This window comes from Leopardus geoffroyi, chromosome B3 (genome assembly GCF_018350155.1).
Source record: "Leopardus geoffroyi isolate Oge1 chromosome B3, O.geoffroyi_Oge1_pat1.0, whole genome shotgun sequence".
NCBI lineage: Eukaryota > Metazoa > Chordata > Mammalia > Carnivora > Felidae > Leopardus > Leopardus geoffroyi.
This window is the reverse complement of record NC_059337.1, coordinates 15271400-15283485: the sequence shown is the minus strand read 5'-3', so window position 1 is coordinate 15283485 and position 12086 is coordinate 15271400. Positions and strand designations below refer to the sequence as shown.

The following is a 12086-nucleotide window of genomic DNA, read 5'->3' as shown; positions in this document are numbered from 1 at the left end:
GCTGTCCCCACACCTGGGACATCTCCTCACTCCCTCCTCCTTCCTCCTAGCCAGCAGCTAATCATTCTTTTATGTTTGTGTTGGGATCCGTTGTAATGATTGTTATTTTTTTAAAGAAAACATAACCATCTGATCTGGTGGCCCTAAAACCCTGCATTATTTACTCCTTGGAGATAAGCGGGCCAAAGAGCCTTCTCTGAATTTATCCACACCTTTTCCATGCTCACATCAAACATATGCAAACATATATATATATATATATATAGTCTTTTTTACAGGCCTGGGATCCTATTATTCATGCTACTCTGCAACTAGCTCATGTCACTTAACAATGCCATGGACATTATCTAGATCAAAAGATAGAAGTAGAACACATTCTTTGTAATGCTGCAAAATATTCCCTGCTGCACATACACCATCATTTACTAAACCATTTTGCTCTCACTGAATATTCAGGACTTTTTCCTTTCTTTACCTCTTTTCTCCTTTCCTCTTGTTTTTCTTCCTTTGCAAGTAAAAATAATACTATGACAAATGTTCTTGTCCGGAAGTCCTTCCACACTGATATCAGCCTTTATTTCCAAAGAATAGGTTTCCCAAAGTAGGTCTGCAGAGTCTAAAGGCACATGTGCTTTTAAATGTAACCGGGGCGCCTGGGTGGCTCTGTTGGTTAAGCGCCGGACTTTGGCTCAGGTCACGATCCCACAGCTCTCGGGTTCGAGCCCTGCGACGGGGCTCTGTACTGATAGCTCCAAGCCTGAAGCCTGCTTGGGAATCTGTGTCTCCCTCTCTCTGCCCCTCCCTTGCTTGTTCTCTCTCTCTCTCTCTCTCTCTCTCTCTCTCTCTCTCAAAAATAACCACTTAAAAAATTAAATGTAATAGACATTTCCAGATTGTTTCGCAAAAAGTTTGCAATAATCTATACTTTAATCAGCAATACATGAGAGTGCCCATTTGTCCACATCCTTGATCGATATCCTCTATTACCTCTTTTTAATGTGGTCTTTGTGGCTGTTTATGCCTTGCCAATAAGAATGATAAAACTGTTGCCTTGTTTTCGTTTGTGTTTCCTTCACTGTTAGAGAAGTTCAGCAGCTTTTACTAAGTTCATTTTCTGCCAGGATTTCCTCCTCTTCCTTGAAAACTCTACACAGGTATCTATTCCCCATTTTTCTCATAAGTTGTTTGTCTGCCTTGTAAATGTGGAGGCCTTGGTGGGCTAGGTCTTTGTCTGTTGTGTGCATTGCAACATATCTTCCCAGGCTTGGTCTGTTTTCCTGTAGAGCTTCTTGGTTTCTTAAGTCCCTTGAGACGGTCTTTTCCCATGCTAAGTTTATTCGAATAGTCATTGGATGTTTAATTAGTTTATTTTTATACTTCCTTTATCTTTTGGAAAATTTTCTTGGCTCGTTTCGCTATTTTTCCATGTGAACTTTAAATTCCTTCTGTCACATTCTTCACTCATTCTCAAAAATAGGGATTGGACTTCTGATTAGAATTATAGCAAATGTATATACTAACTTGAGAACGTTCGGTTGACATCCGAGGTTGTTGTATAATGAAAATATTACTCACTATTCTTTCTAACTTGTTTCTTGTTTTTGACCTTCAATGTAATTTTGAAATTTTCTTCACTTACATCCTTTGACTTGTTACATTGTTTTCTCGGAATTGTACTTTTTATTGTATTATCATGAATGCATTCTTTTCTTTTAAATATTTTCACTTTCAACTAATTGTTTCTATACTTTCTATGAATATCCATATTACCTTATTAATTCTAATTATTTATTTTGTCTTATTAATTCTAACAGATTTCAGTGGCTTCTCAGGTTTATCAAGTATGCCATTATACCAATAAAGATATTTTTCTTTTTCAATAAGTAGTTTATTTCATTTTCTTGCTTTATTGCATAGCTAAAACCTCCAAAGAATGTTAAATAATAGTGATGATTGTGGGAATTATGCATTGTATCTGAAGTTAATAAACAAATTAGTAGAAAATACTGATTTTCATATTTCAACATTTAATATAGTGTTCACATTGTTGGTTATGAGATACAGACTTTTATCATATTTATTATATTTTGCTATAAAGAGTTTATCAGTAATAGCTTCCAAATTTTAGAAAGTGCCTTTTTGACATTTATTGATTAAATAAATTCTGCTTGTTGATATAATTAATTTTGTTGGTAAAAGTTCAAATGTTCATGTGTTTAAGTTTCTATATGTTATATGTTTATGTTCTATATGTTTACGTTTCTATATAAGTGTGTTATTCTTATAATAACACATTGCTAAATTCAACTTAATATATCTTTAAATTTACATTTTAAGCAAAATTGTACCATCTTAAACGTTTTGAAAGTAAGGTTTTCATAGCTTTATAACCTAAAATGAGACACTCTGGTTTGGATTGGCCCAAAGCCCCGTGACTCAGTGTGGGTTTTAGAACCGTAACATTGATATCACCTGAGCACCTGTTAAAACTGCAAAATCTTATGCTTCCCCTAACCTACTGAATAATCATCTGCAGTTTAACAAGATCCCCATGTGATTTGAACGTACATTGAAGTTTGAAAGGCACTGGTGTTAAATAACACAGTGATTATCCACTGTTTAAAAGTCACATCACACTCTGCCCAAAACCATTTGGTCCGGGCACCTATTTAAAAATGGTAAACAACCGATTAACTTCCTAAATTTTTCTTCTGTCTGTTGAGTCATTGTCTACCTCTTCTTGAACCAAGTCTGAATTGTTATGTATTGCAAGGTAATCATGTTTCCTCTCGTTTTCCCCTACAAATACACCAGGATGCATACACGAAATCTCCAAGGATATCCTTCCAACATCTGCAGCTCTTCCCTAGTGCCTAGGCCGCTGCTCCTTGAGCACTGACTTCTTCCTCTGTCATGATACTTACCAGATTTTATTACTGTATCTTCTTTAACTGCCTGTCTCCTCTGTCAGACCCAGGAGGGAAAGACGCCGTGTCTATTTTGTTCATTTTTGTATGTCTGGCACTAAGCAAGGTGAGACACGTAGTAGGCATTCAACAAATATGCTGAGTGACAACTGAACGAAAGGATGGATAGATGGGTAAGCAGAGTGTTCTTAGCGGTAGTGACAGATACATGATTATCTTTGTGTCCTTTGTACATAGCCCAGCATCTTACAAGCTTCCTGGCCCATGGAGGACACTCAAATTGCCTCTTCCTTTTTTAATGTGTATTTTTTGAGAGAGAAAGAGACAGAGTGCGAGCAGTGAGAGAGAGGGAGACACAGAATCTGAAGCAGACTCCAGGCTCTGAGCTGTCAGCACAGAGCCTGACCCAGTGCTCAAACCCACAGACCGGAGATCATGACCTGAGCCGAAGTCAGAGGCTTAACCGGCTGAGCCGCCTAGGCGCCCCTCAAATTGCCTTTTAAAATGCAAAGTGCTTTGCAAATTTTAAAGAGATATAATGACAGTGCTTGGGGGATACTATGGTAAATAAAAAAAGAAATAGTCTCCAGAGAATCCTACTTACAATCTAGTAACTTATTTTGGTTTTGTTTTAACTTGATTAGGTTTACAGTTTAATGAATTTTGGAACTTCGCTTGCGTTCTCAACTTTCATACCCGCCTAACGAATATCCTCACAGGCAGGAAATCATTGCATGAAAGAATTTTGTTTTTCAAAATCAGACAAAAATAACTGATTGCCAGGGCTAGGAAGTAAGTATTTGATTGTCAGGCTTGACAACAATCAATCTCAAGTTAAAAACAAAACAAAATGAACAACAAAAAAAAAACAGAAACCAAAAAAACTCAAAGGTGAACATGAACTCACAAAGCCAACTTCATCCCAGGATACCACAGTAAAACCAAAGTCGGTGCTGAGAGAATAATTGCCTAGAAAGTGTTGAACAATATACCCAATGCTCAGCTTCTGGACAGGTGGGCATTGAGGGCCATCTTGAGACACTGGCGAAGTTCTAGTTTCTGTATTTGAACCTTATCTCATTTATTCTTTCTAGGCATTCCCCAGCTTATGGCCAGATTGTTTCCAAATGGTGGTTTTAAAACTGTTGTTTATAATTCATAATATTGCTCCTGTGAGGGAAGTGTTGGGATCCCAGGACAAACCACAGGAAGCTATTGGGTGAATACATAATGGAAAGTTGGTGTTAAGACGACCAGCCACGTAGTGCATCTGAGGATTGTTTTCTGATCATATGGGACCCGAGAACAAATATCGAAGTAGACACTTGTATCAGTCGGGGTTCTCCAGAAAAACAAAACCAGTAGGGTGTGTGTGTGTGTGTGTGTGTGTGTGTGTGTGTCTTAAGAAATTGGCTTCTAGGATCGCAAGGCTGGAAAACCCGACACCTCCAGGGCAGGGCAGGAGGCTAAATTTTCCAAGAAAAGCTGAGGCTGTGATCCTGAATCCAAAATCTGTGGGATAGGCCAGCAAGCTGGAGACTCAGGCAGGGTGTCTATATTGCATTCTGGAATCAGAATTCCTTCCTCTCTGGGAAACCTCAGGCTTTGTTTGCCTCTTAAGGCCTAGGAATGATTAGATGAGTCCCACCCACATTACAGAGGACAATCTTTTCCATATAAAGCCAACTGATCATAGATCTTAATCCCATCTAGAAGATACTGGGCTCCGTGGTCCACTTAAGATGACGGGTCAAATGAAACCTTCGTACAGAGGCTGTCTCCGGTCCCATTCCACAACCACTGCCCCTAACAGCACGGCCTCCTGGCCCCCCACGCCTTCCCCACATGCTCGCTCTGCAAACTCTTCTCAACTCGACGTTATGAAACTCAAAACTCGAACGTTATGAAAACAGCAGTCTGGTTAGGTTAATTTAGAATATTTCAGGAATCAAAATCAGAGCTCTCTGTAGTTTGGGAGTGTCGGAGGAGAAGCTTGGAGGAATAACTTGTACTAAACTAGGGGGTCACAAAGCACATTGTGGGGGAGCTGGCAGATGACGGCAGCGACAGAGTGGGCTTGCTCTAGAACGAGGGGTCAGGGGTGGAAAAGAATTCTGACCAGTTGGACCAGCTCCTCTCTGGCCAGCCCTCGCCACATGGGAGCTGTGTCAGTGTTGCCAGATTTGTTACTTTTTTCAAGCAGGCTGGAAGTCCAGATTTTTATGTGAGATTTCCCAATAAAGAAAACACCCTGCCCGCTGCCAGTTTGAGATTCCTCCCCTAACTTTTTTCTTTGATGTCTCTCTTTCTTTCCGGTAATTCTGTGTTCTCACGTCATCTGAAAGTTCAGAGCATCCGCAGTGTGAGCACCAACCCCAGTGGGACGTCTGGGGAGAAGGCGAGGAGAGGAGGAAGATGGGAGGGGCTTATCCCCAGGGCTCATTTGTCCAAAGCCAGAAGGTGGGGGGCGGGGGATTCTAACACAGGATTTTTTTTTTTTTTTCATTTTATTTAATGTTTATTTTGAGACAGAGAGGGACAGAACATGAGCGGGGAGGGGCAGAGAGAGAGGGAGACCCAGAATCCCAAGCAGGCTCCAGGTCCTGAGCTGTCAGCCCAGAGCCCGTCGCGGGGCTCGAACCCACGAATGCAGATCGTGACCTGAGATGAAATCGGACGCTCAGCTGACTGAGCCACCCAGGCACTCCCCTCTCAGGCTAACTTCTAAAAGAAGGCTAGAAGGAGGAACCATCAACCACTCGCTCATTTCTACAGGCAGAGGTGTTTTCTTATCTCGTTGTGTTTGTTCAGGAAAATCCCCAGGGTACTCAAGACGGGAAGGGGGCTCAGCAAGTCCCAAGGAAGCAAAAGAGCCGCCTACTCATGCCCTACCCTTCCCCTGTGGTCTCACATCTCTCCTGGGTACGGGGCCTGAGGGCATGCGTCCTTCTCCTGCATTTGTGTGAGATTCATCCGAGGGCCTGGCACCGGCTTTCAAAACAAAGCTCCCCAGGTGAGGTAAACTGAGGACAAAATGTTTCCAGAACACTGCCTTCCGGGAAGGAAAGCATTGTATTTTAGGAACTACTCCAGGAGGCCCTTGGAAGCTGGAAGCTCCACCCCAAGGCAATAAATGGGGCCTGGTGCTTTATCTAAAAGTCACAAATGTTTATTGGGTAACAAACGTTATGCGGGTAAATCTGAAAGTTTTGGCGTCGACGGACCTGGTTGTCTTCTCTTAACTGAGAGGCCAGGGGCGGGCTTCTGTAACAACTGGCCTTTGTGCCTTCAAGGGGCTCTTGGGTGGTGCCCTTGAACGCGTTCAGAAAATGTCTGGATGGGGACATTTGCACTGCAAGGGCCCATTATCCGGAGCGTGTCTGCTGGGTGGGCAAGCAGGGAAGTTCACACACGTGCTTATCTCTTTTCCCCACACCTAACTTCACTTTCCCAAGACTTGAAAAAGCCTCACCAGGCCTGAAACTAAAAATTGCGAGTGGTTTTTCAGTAGGATTTGCATTTAATCCCACGTCTATGTAGATAAGCGATTAAAACACATACTGTCCTTTCTTTGCTACTTTAGATAAAGAACCACAGATACACCTATCAGGGCCTTCAGCTGTTAGCTCGAAGGCAGACGAGCACCGTTTGCCTCCGAGGGATTTTTCTGTGCCTGACGGTCAAAGACAACGTTCTGTGCAACAACTCTAGGCAAACTGTTGACAATCTCAGAAACCCTTTGGAGCGTGCATGCTACACATGACCACCCTTCCTTGGCTTATCAAAGGGGTGAAGGAAATGAAATGTCCTAAAATCCTGCTAACGTGAGAGATGTGGCTTCCGTATGGGAAGAAAAGTATTTGAGGCAACTGAGATTAGCAACTTCCTGTATCTGGAAGGTATCGTTTTTTTTTTTACCATGCTCTTCTGAAGGTTTGTACGTTGCATGCCAGATGCAATAATTTCTTAGATAACCGGGCTTTTCTATTCCTCATCTGCAGCGACTGATAAAAAATGCCATTTTCAGGCATTGAAATTGGAGAAATAAGAGAAAGAAACTTTGTCGATGCTTTCTGTTTCTTAAAAAGTCTTCATGCAGAGAGTTTCAACCGAAGGCATATTGGAATAATCTAGAATGCTGTTTTTAAAGCGTTAATAGTTTCAGCCCCAGCCCAGATCGTGAAAACAAACTCCCCGGGGCTGACTCGGTCATTTAAAACCTCCCAGGTGAGGGGTGCCTGGGTGGCTCAGTGGGCTGAGTGTCCTACTCTTGGTTTCGGCTCAGGTCATAATCTTATGGTTTGTGGGTTCCAGCCCCACGTTGGGATCCACACTGTCAGTGTGGAGCCTGCTTAGGATTCTCTCTCTCCTTCTCTCTTTGCCCCTCCTCCACTCATGTTCTCTCTCTCTCTCTCTTTCTCTCTCTCTCTCTCTCTCAAAATGAATAAATAAACTTAAAACAAACAAACAAAAAAAAAACCCTCCCAGGCAAGCCTAAAGTAGCCATGGCTGTGAGCCACCACAATCCCACACATCAAAATCATACCTAGGGGCTGCCTTTCAGGTGAAACCACCTTTGAGATGACGCCCTTTTCCCAGGCACCTCAATGGCTAAAAACCTGAATGGGGCTCATGGCAATTCTTCCTGCCAAACTCTGTGCCGCACTGAAGCGTCCACGCGAGGTTCCACTGACAAAAGAACACGCAGTGACACAGTAAGAGAGAATTCTGAGCTATGGCAAAACACCGATACTTTTATTGAAGTGACGTGTACTCCAGGGGTCATTTTTAAATATAAGGGATCCACAGGTTTGGTTTGAATTGGGGGCAGGAGGGATCTGAGCAGACGCTCAGTTAAGCCCAACAAATACCTTGATCTGCTTGTTCTGTCTCCACAGTGACCTGCCCCCAGCCCTCACCCACCTGCCATTATCTCGGAAATTAGACTGGACCAGGCAGTGGCTATTGCTACTCATCAGTTATTTATAACTGATCATTTATAACTGAGCTGGCTGTTCAGAAAGCGCCCCCTCCTAAGTTTTCTATATTAGCGTTTGCAGCTGGTTGTCTGTATTCGTGGCTAAGCATCAGGTTGGACGGGCAGATTTACGCAGGGATGAAGGACCACACAGGAATTGGAACAGAAGCATCCAGGCATCTCTGTGCCAGCCGGGCACCCGGGCATGGTGCTCCGTCAACACCGGTTGGTGTTCCCTCTCTTCCCATTCAGGAATGGTTAAGGTCTGGAGAGGGCGATGATGGCAACAAAATAAGACACAAACAAACAAACAAACAAACAAATGCTACCTGGTAAGCTGCCTTGGCACATTCACACACCTCCTGGAGAACTCAATGTATGGAATAAGTCCACCACCTTGACTTCGAATCAGAGCCTGCTGCACTGGTTCCTGGAGGAACCCCAGTCATTACAGGGGGTTAGTTGTTTTTTTTTTTTTTTTGAATTTATTCCCTCTAGGTAAAATTACAACTAATTTTTCTCAGAAGCGCTCAAGATCTTTCGTTTTGTTTAGCGCCATATCCTGAACACCGTAAGTTATAAACAATCGGAGAATTTCCAGATGGTGGCAAACTAAAAGTTGCAGACATGGTGGGGTCTTTTGTGCCTGTCCAGGACCCAGGCTCACTCATCCAACTCCTGGATTCGAACTTCCTCAGAAATGTATGTAAGGAATTTCTACTACCAAAGTGAAGAACTCTGGTAGCAGCTCCTGACAAGGGGGTGATCTGGGCAAGTGAGGGGCCCCTGGAGGGAGGTAGTTTTCCATTCCAACGAGAGTGAACATCCATGACGAGGGGCTGCCGCAGGCTGCTTCTGGAGGTGACCCACGGCGATGGGGCGTCACACTCTTCTCGTGGCGAATCTGCATGCAGGGTTCAGGTACCAGCCCAAACATCATTGCTCAGACCACATTCTCTGGGGCTTTCTAGCACATCACCTGGTTGTGCCCCCTGGCATTCCCCTGCACCTGTCATGTCCTGTCTAGGTATGTGATTACTCGTTTATCTTTTGTCTCCCCTCCAAAGAAGGACAGAGCGATCAAAAGAGGGAACTTGGCTGTTCTGTTTGCCGCCTTATCTGCAGACCCCATCACTTCTTCAGGTGTCATGGCCACTCAATAAAGACCCATTGAAGAAGCAACCCATTGAAAAAGCGAAGTGTAGGGGAGTGAGGGAACCAGACCAGGAGGACGGTAGGCAGTGAATTTCCCAGGCCCTCTACTGGGTACGTGTGTAGGAAGAGGCTGGGGAATTTGGGGCCCACGTGAGTCTAGACAGGAGCCCAGAGGAAAGGGGGGAGGGAAAGAGGAAGCACTCTAGACCCTTACCAACCATTCAACGGCAAGTATGCAACGCTGATTTTGGAGACTCTCCCTTGCCCTGGGAATGCGAAACTAAATATCGCGTGGCACCTGCCAGGTCTGAGGCGGGGAGACCAGCTGATGGACAAAAGCACCATTTGGAAGATGCTAGTAACGGTGGGCATCACCATCACCATCATCATACCGTGGGTTTATTGAGCACTAGATACCAATCCAGGTCATGTTGTGCATGAAGCAACTCATTGAATCCTCACAAAACCACATGGAGTTATCATCTCTATCTTGCAGATCCAGAAACGGAGGTTACATCAATTGTCCAAGGTCACAAAACCAATACATGGGGTGGTAGGTAGGTAGGTAGAAAATTAAGGGGTTGTAGGGGCACCTGCATGGCTCAGTCAGTTGAGTGGCCCGACCCTTGATTTCAGCTCAGGTCATGGTCCCAGAGTTGTGGGATTGAGCCCCATGTCCAGCTCCGTGCTAAGGGCCTGCTTGGGATTCTCTCTCTCTCTCTCTCTCTCTCTCTCTCCTCCCTCTCTCTCTCTCCAAAAAAAAAGAAAGAAAAAGAAAAATCAAGTAGTTGTAAAGAAAAAAATGAGACAGAGTGAGCACCCTAACAAAACAGCAGCGTAAAGAATGACGTTTATTTTTCTCATGGGTGGTAGTCTTGGAAGATGGGCAAGCTTCTGGACACTCCAGTCCCCCGGGTCCTTCCATCTCGTCTCTGCCATCCCCTGTTGTCATCTGTCTGGTTGAAGCTGAGGGAGGAAAAGGGGCAGGTGAGAGGTTCCCACTCCCACCCCCCTACCATTGGCCAGGATCTGGTCAACTCCGTACCTCTCATCACAGAGGGGCTGAGGAGTACAGGTCTCTTAAAAATTGCACATGCCCAGCTACAACTATATTCTTATGGAAAATGACACTGGTTAGACTGGAGTGGGCGGATAGTAACCTTTACCACAGTGGGAAAGCCATCACGCACACCTGACTCCCAAGCAGCAGGACGAGTGTGGACAAGTCAGTCCATCACGTTATCTATACGTGAGGGAAGGTGTAAAGGCCAGATCAGAGAAAGTAGGGAGAAAGATTAATATTCCACGTGACCCAGGCGGAGACCTAATACACAGCGTAGTGATCACCGTCAATAATACTGTATGATATAATTCCAAATTGCTAGGACACTACATCTGAACTATTCTCACCACAAAAATAAGAAATGATCATTGTGATGTCATCGAGGCGTTACTGCTAAGGTGACGATCATACCGCGATATATAAATGTTTCCGATCTACACATCGCACACCTTAAACTTACCCAATAAATGGGTCAAGCAGAATGAGAGCGGAATCTTCTTTGCCAAGACGACACGGCGTATACCGGATATATGCGCCCGAGTGGTAACAACATGAGCAAATGCAGAAAAGGTCATGTATTTCACTTGAGTATTAAAAAGTAGTCTAGTGGGGGTGGCGACGGGGACAGGGGGTGAAAGGGGTCAGGGATCGTGCGGACTGAGTCCATGCAGAGGCAAGATGGTGAATGACCTTGTATTCCATACTGTGGAGTTAATGACAGTGGATAATCATGACACTTTTTTTTTTTTTTTTTTAATTTTTTTTTTTTTCAACGTTTATTTATTTTTGGAACAGAGAGAGGCAGAGCATGAACGGGGGAGGGGCAGAGAGAGAGAGAGAGGGAGACACAGAATCGGAAACAGGCTCCAGGCTCTGAGCCATCAGCCCAGAGCCTGACGCGGGGCTCGAACTCACAGGCTGTGAGATCGTGACCTGGCTGAAGTCGGACGCTTAACCGACTGCGCCACCCAGGCGCCCCAATCATGACACTTTTTAAGCACAGGCCAGGGTTGGGGATGTGACTACATCTCTTGTTAGACTGTCTGAGCTTTGGATTATCTCCTGGAGGAAGAAGCTGTAAATCTACTCTGACTAACCCCTGTAGAGCGAATCTGATCCCCACGGGAAGTCGGTTCATCTCACAAACCATCAGAACCCTGAGATCCACACTGAGGTCACTATTGCAAGGTGTTTCACTTCTCCAAAAAAAAAAATTTCTTTAACAATTGTATTCAGACATTATCTTAAGATTTTGTGCATAGTTAGCGGCGCTTGGGTGGCTCAGTTGGTTAAGCATCCACTTCAGCTCAGGTCGTGATCTCACAGTTTGTGGGTTCGAGCCCCGCGTCGGGCTCTGTGCTGACAGCTCAGAGCCTGGAGCCTGCTTCAGATTCTATGTCTCTGTCTCTCTCCTCCCCTCCCCCACTCACGCTCTGTCTCTCTCTCTCTCTCTCTCTCTCTCTCTTTCTCTTCTCTCTCTCAAAAATAAACATTAAAAAAAAGATTTTGTTCATACTTACTATTGTTTCTAAGAAATGCTTTTTTTAATCTTTAAATGATTTTTATGTATTGATTATTTATTATTACTTATCATTTATCCAGAATTCCCTCTTGAGGGTCCCGTTCGTGCCTATTCTTGGATAAGCCTCTTAAAATAGGGGGTCTTCACAGTCTTAGGGTCCCGGAGGGCTTTGAAAATCGGATGACAAAGAAACAAAAAAGAAAAAGAAAAAAAAATCGGATGACAAATTAGAATGTACACATATGATTTTGTTGGACTCCTGGGAAACAGGGGCCTATGGTCATTAATAAAGAACCTCACTCTTGAAGACCAAAAAGGGTCTTACCACAAAGGGAGAACCAGCCTATACGTGGGGTGTGTCAGAGCCCCACAGAGTGGTCTTGATTGAGTTCTTTCTTTCCCAGACTCCCGAGATCCCAGAGCTGACAGAAAAGTGTGAGG

The 12086-nt window shown here is 44.1% G+C and overlaps 1 long non-coding RNA gene across 1 annotated transcript; it reads right to left on the bottom strand.

The window, feature by feature from the left end:
• Positions 1–9893: 9893 nt before the first annotated feature.
• Positions 9894–10456, bottom strand: LOC123582036. Its single transcript, XR_006704158.1, has 2 exons — positions 10106–10456; positions 9894–10026 (listed from the first exon to the last, which is right to left on the bottom strand). It is a non-coding gene; the product is annotated as an uncharacterized LOC123582036 (long non-coding RNA).
• Between the last annotated feature and the right edge of the window lie 1630 nt (positions 10457–12086).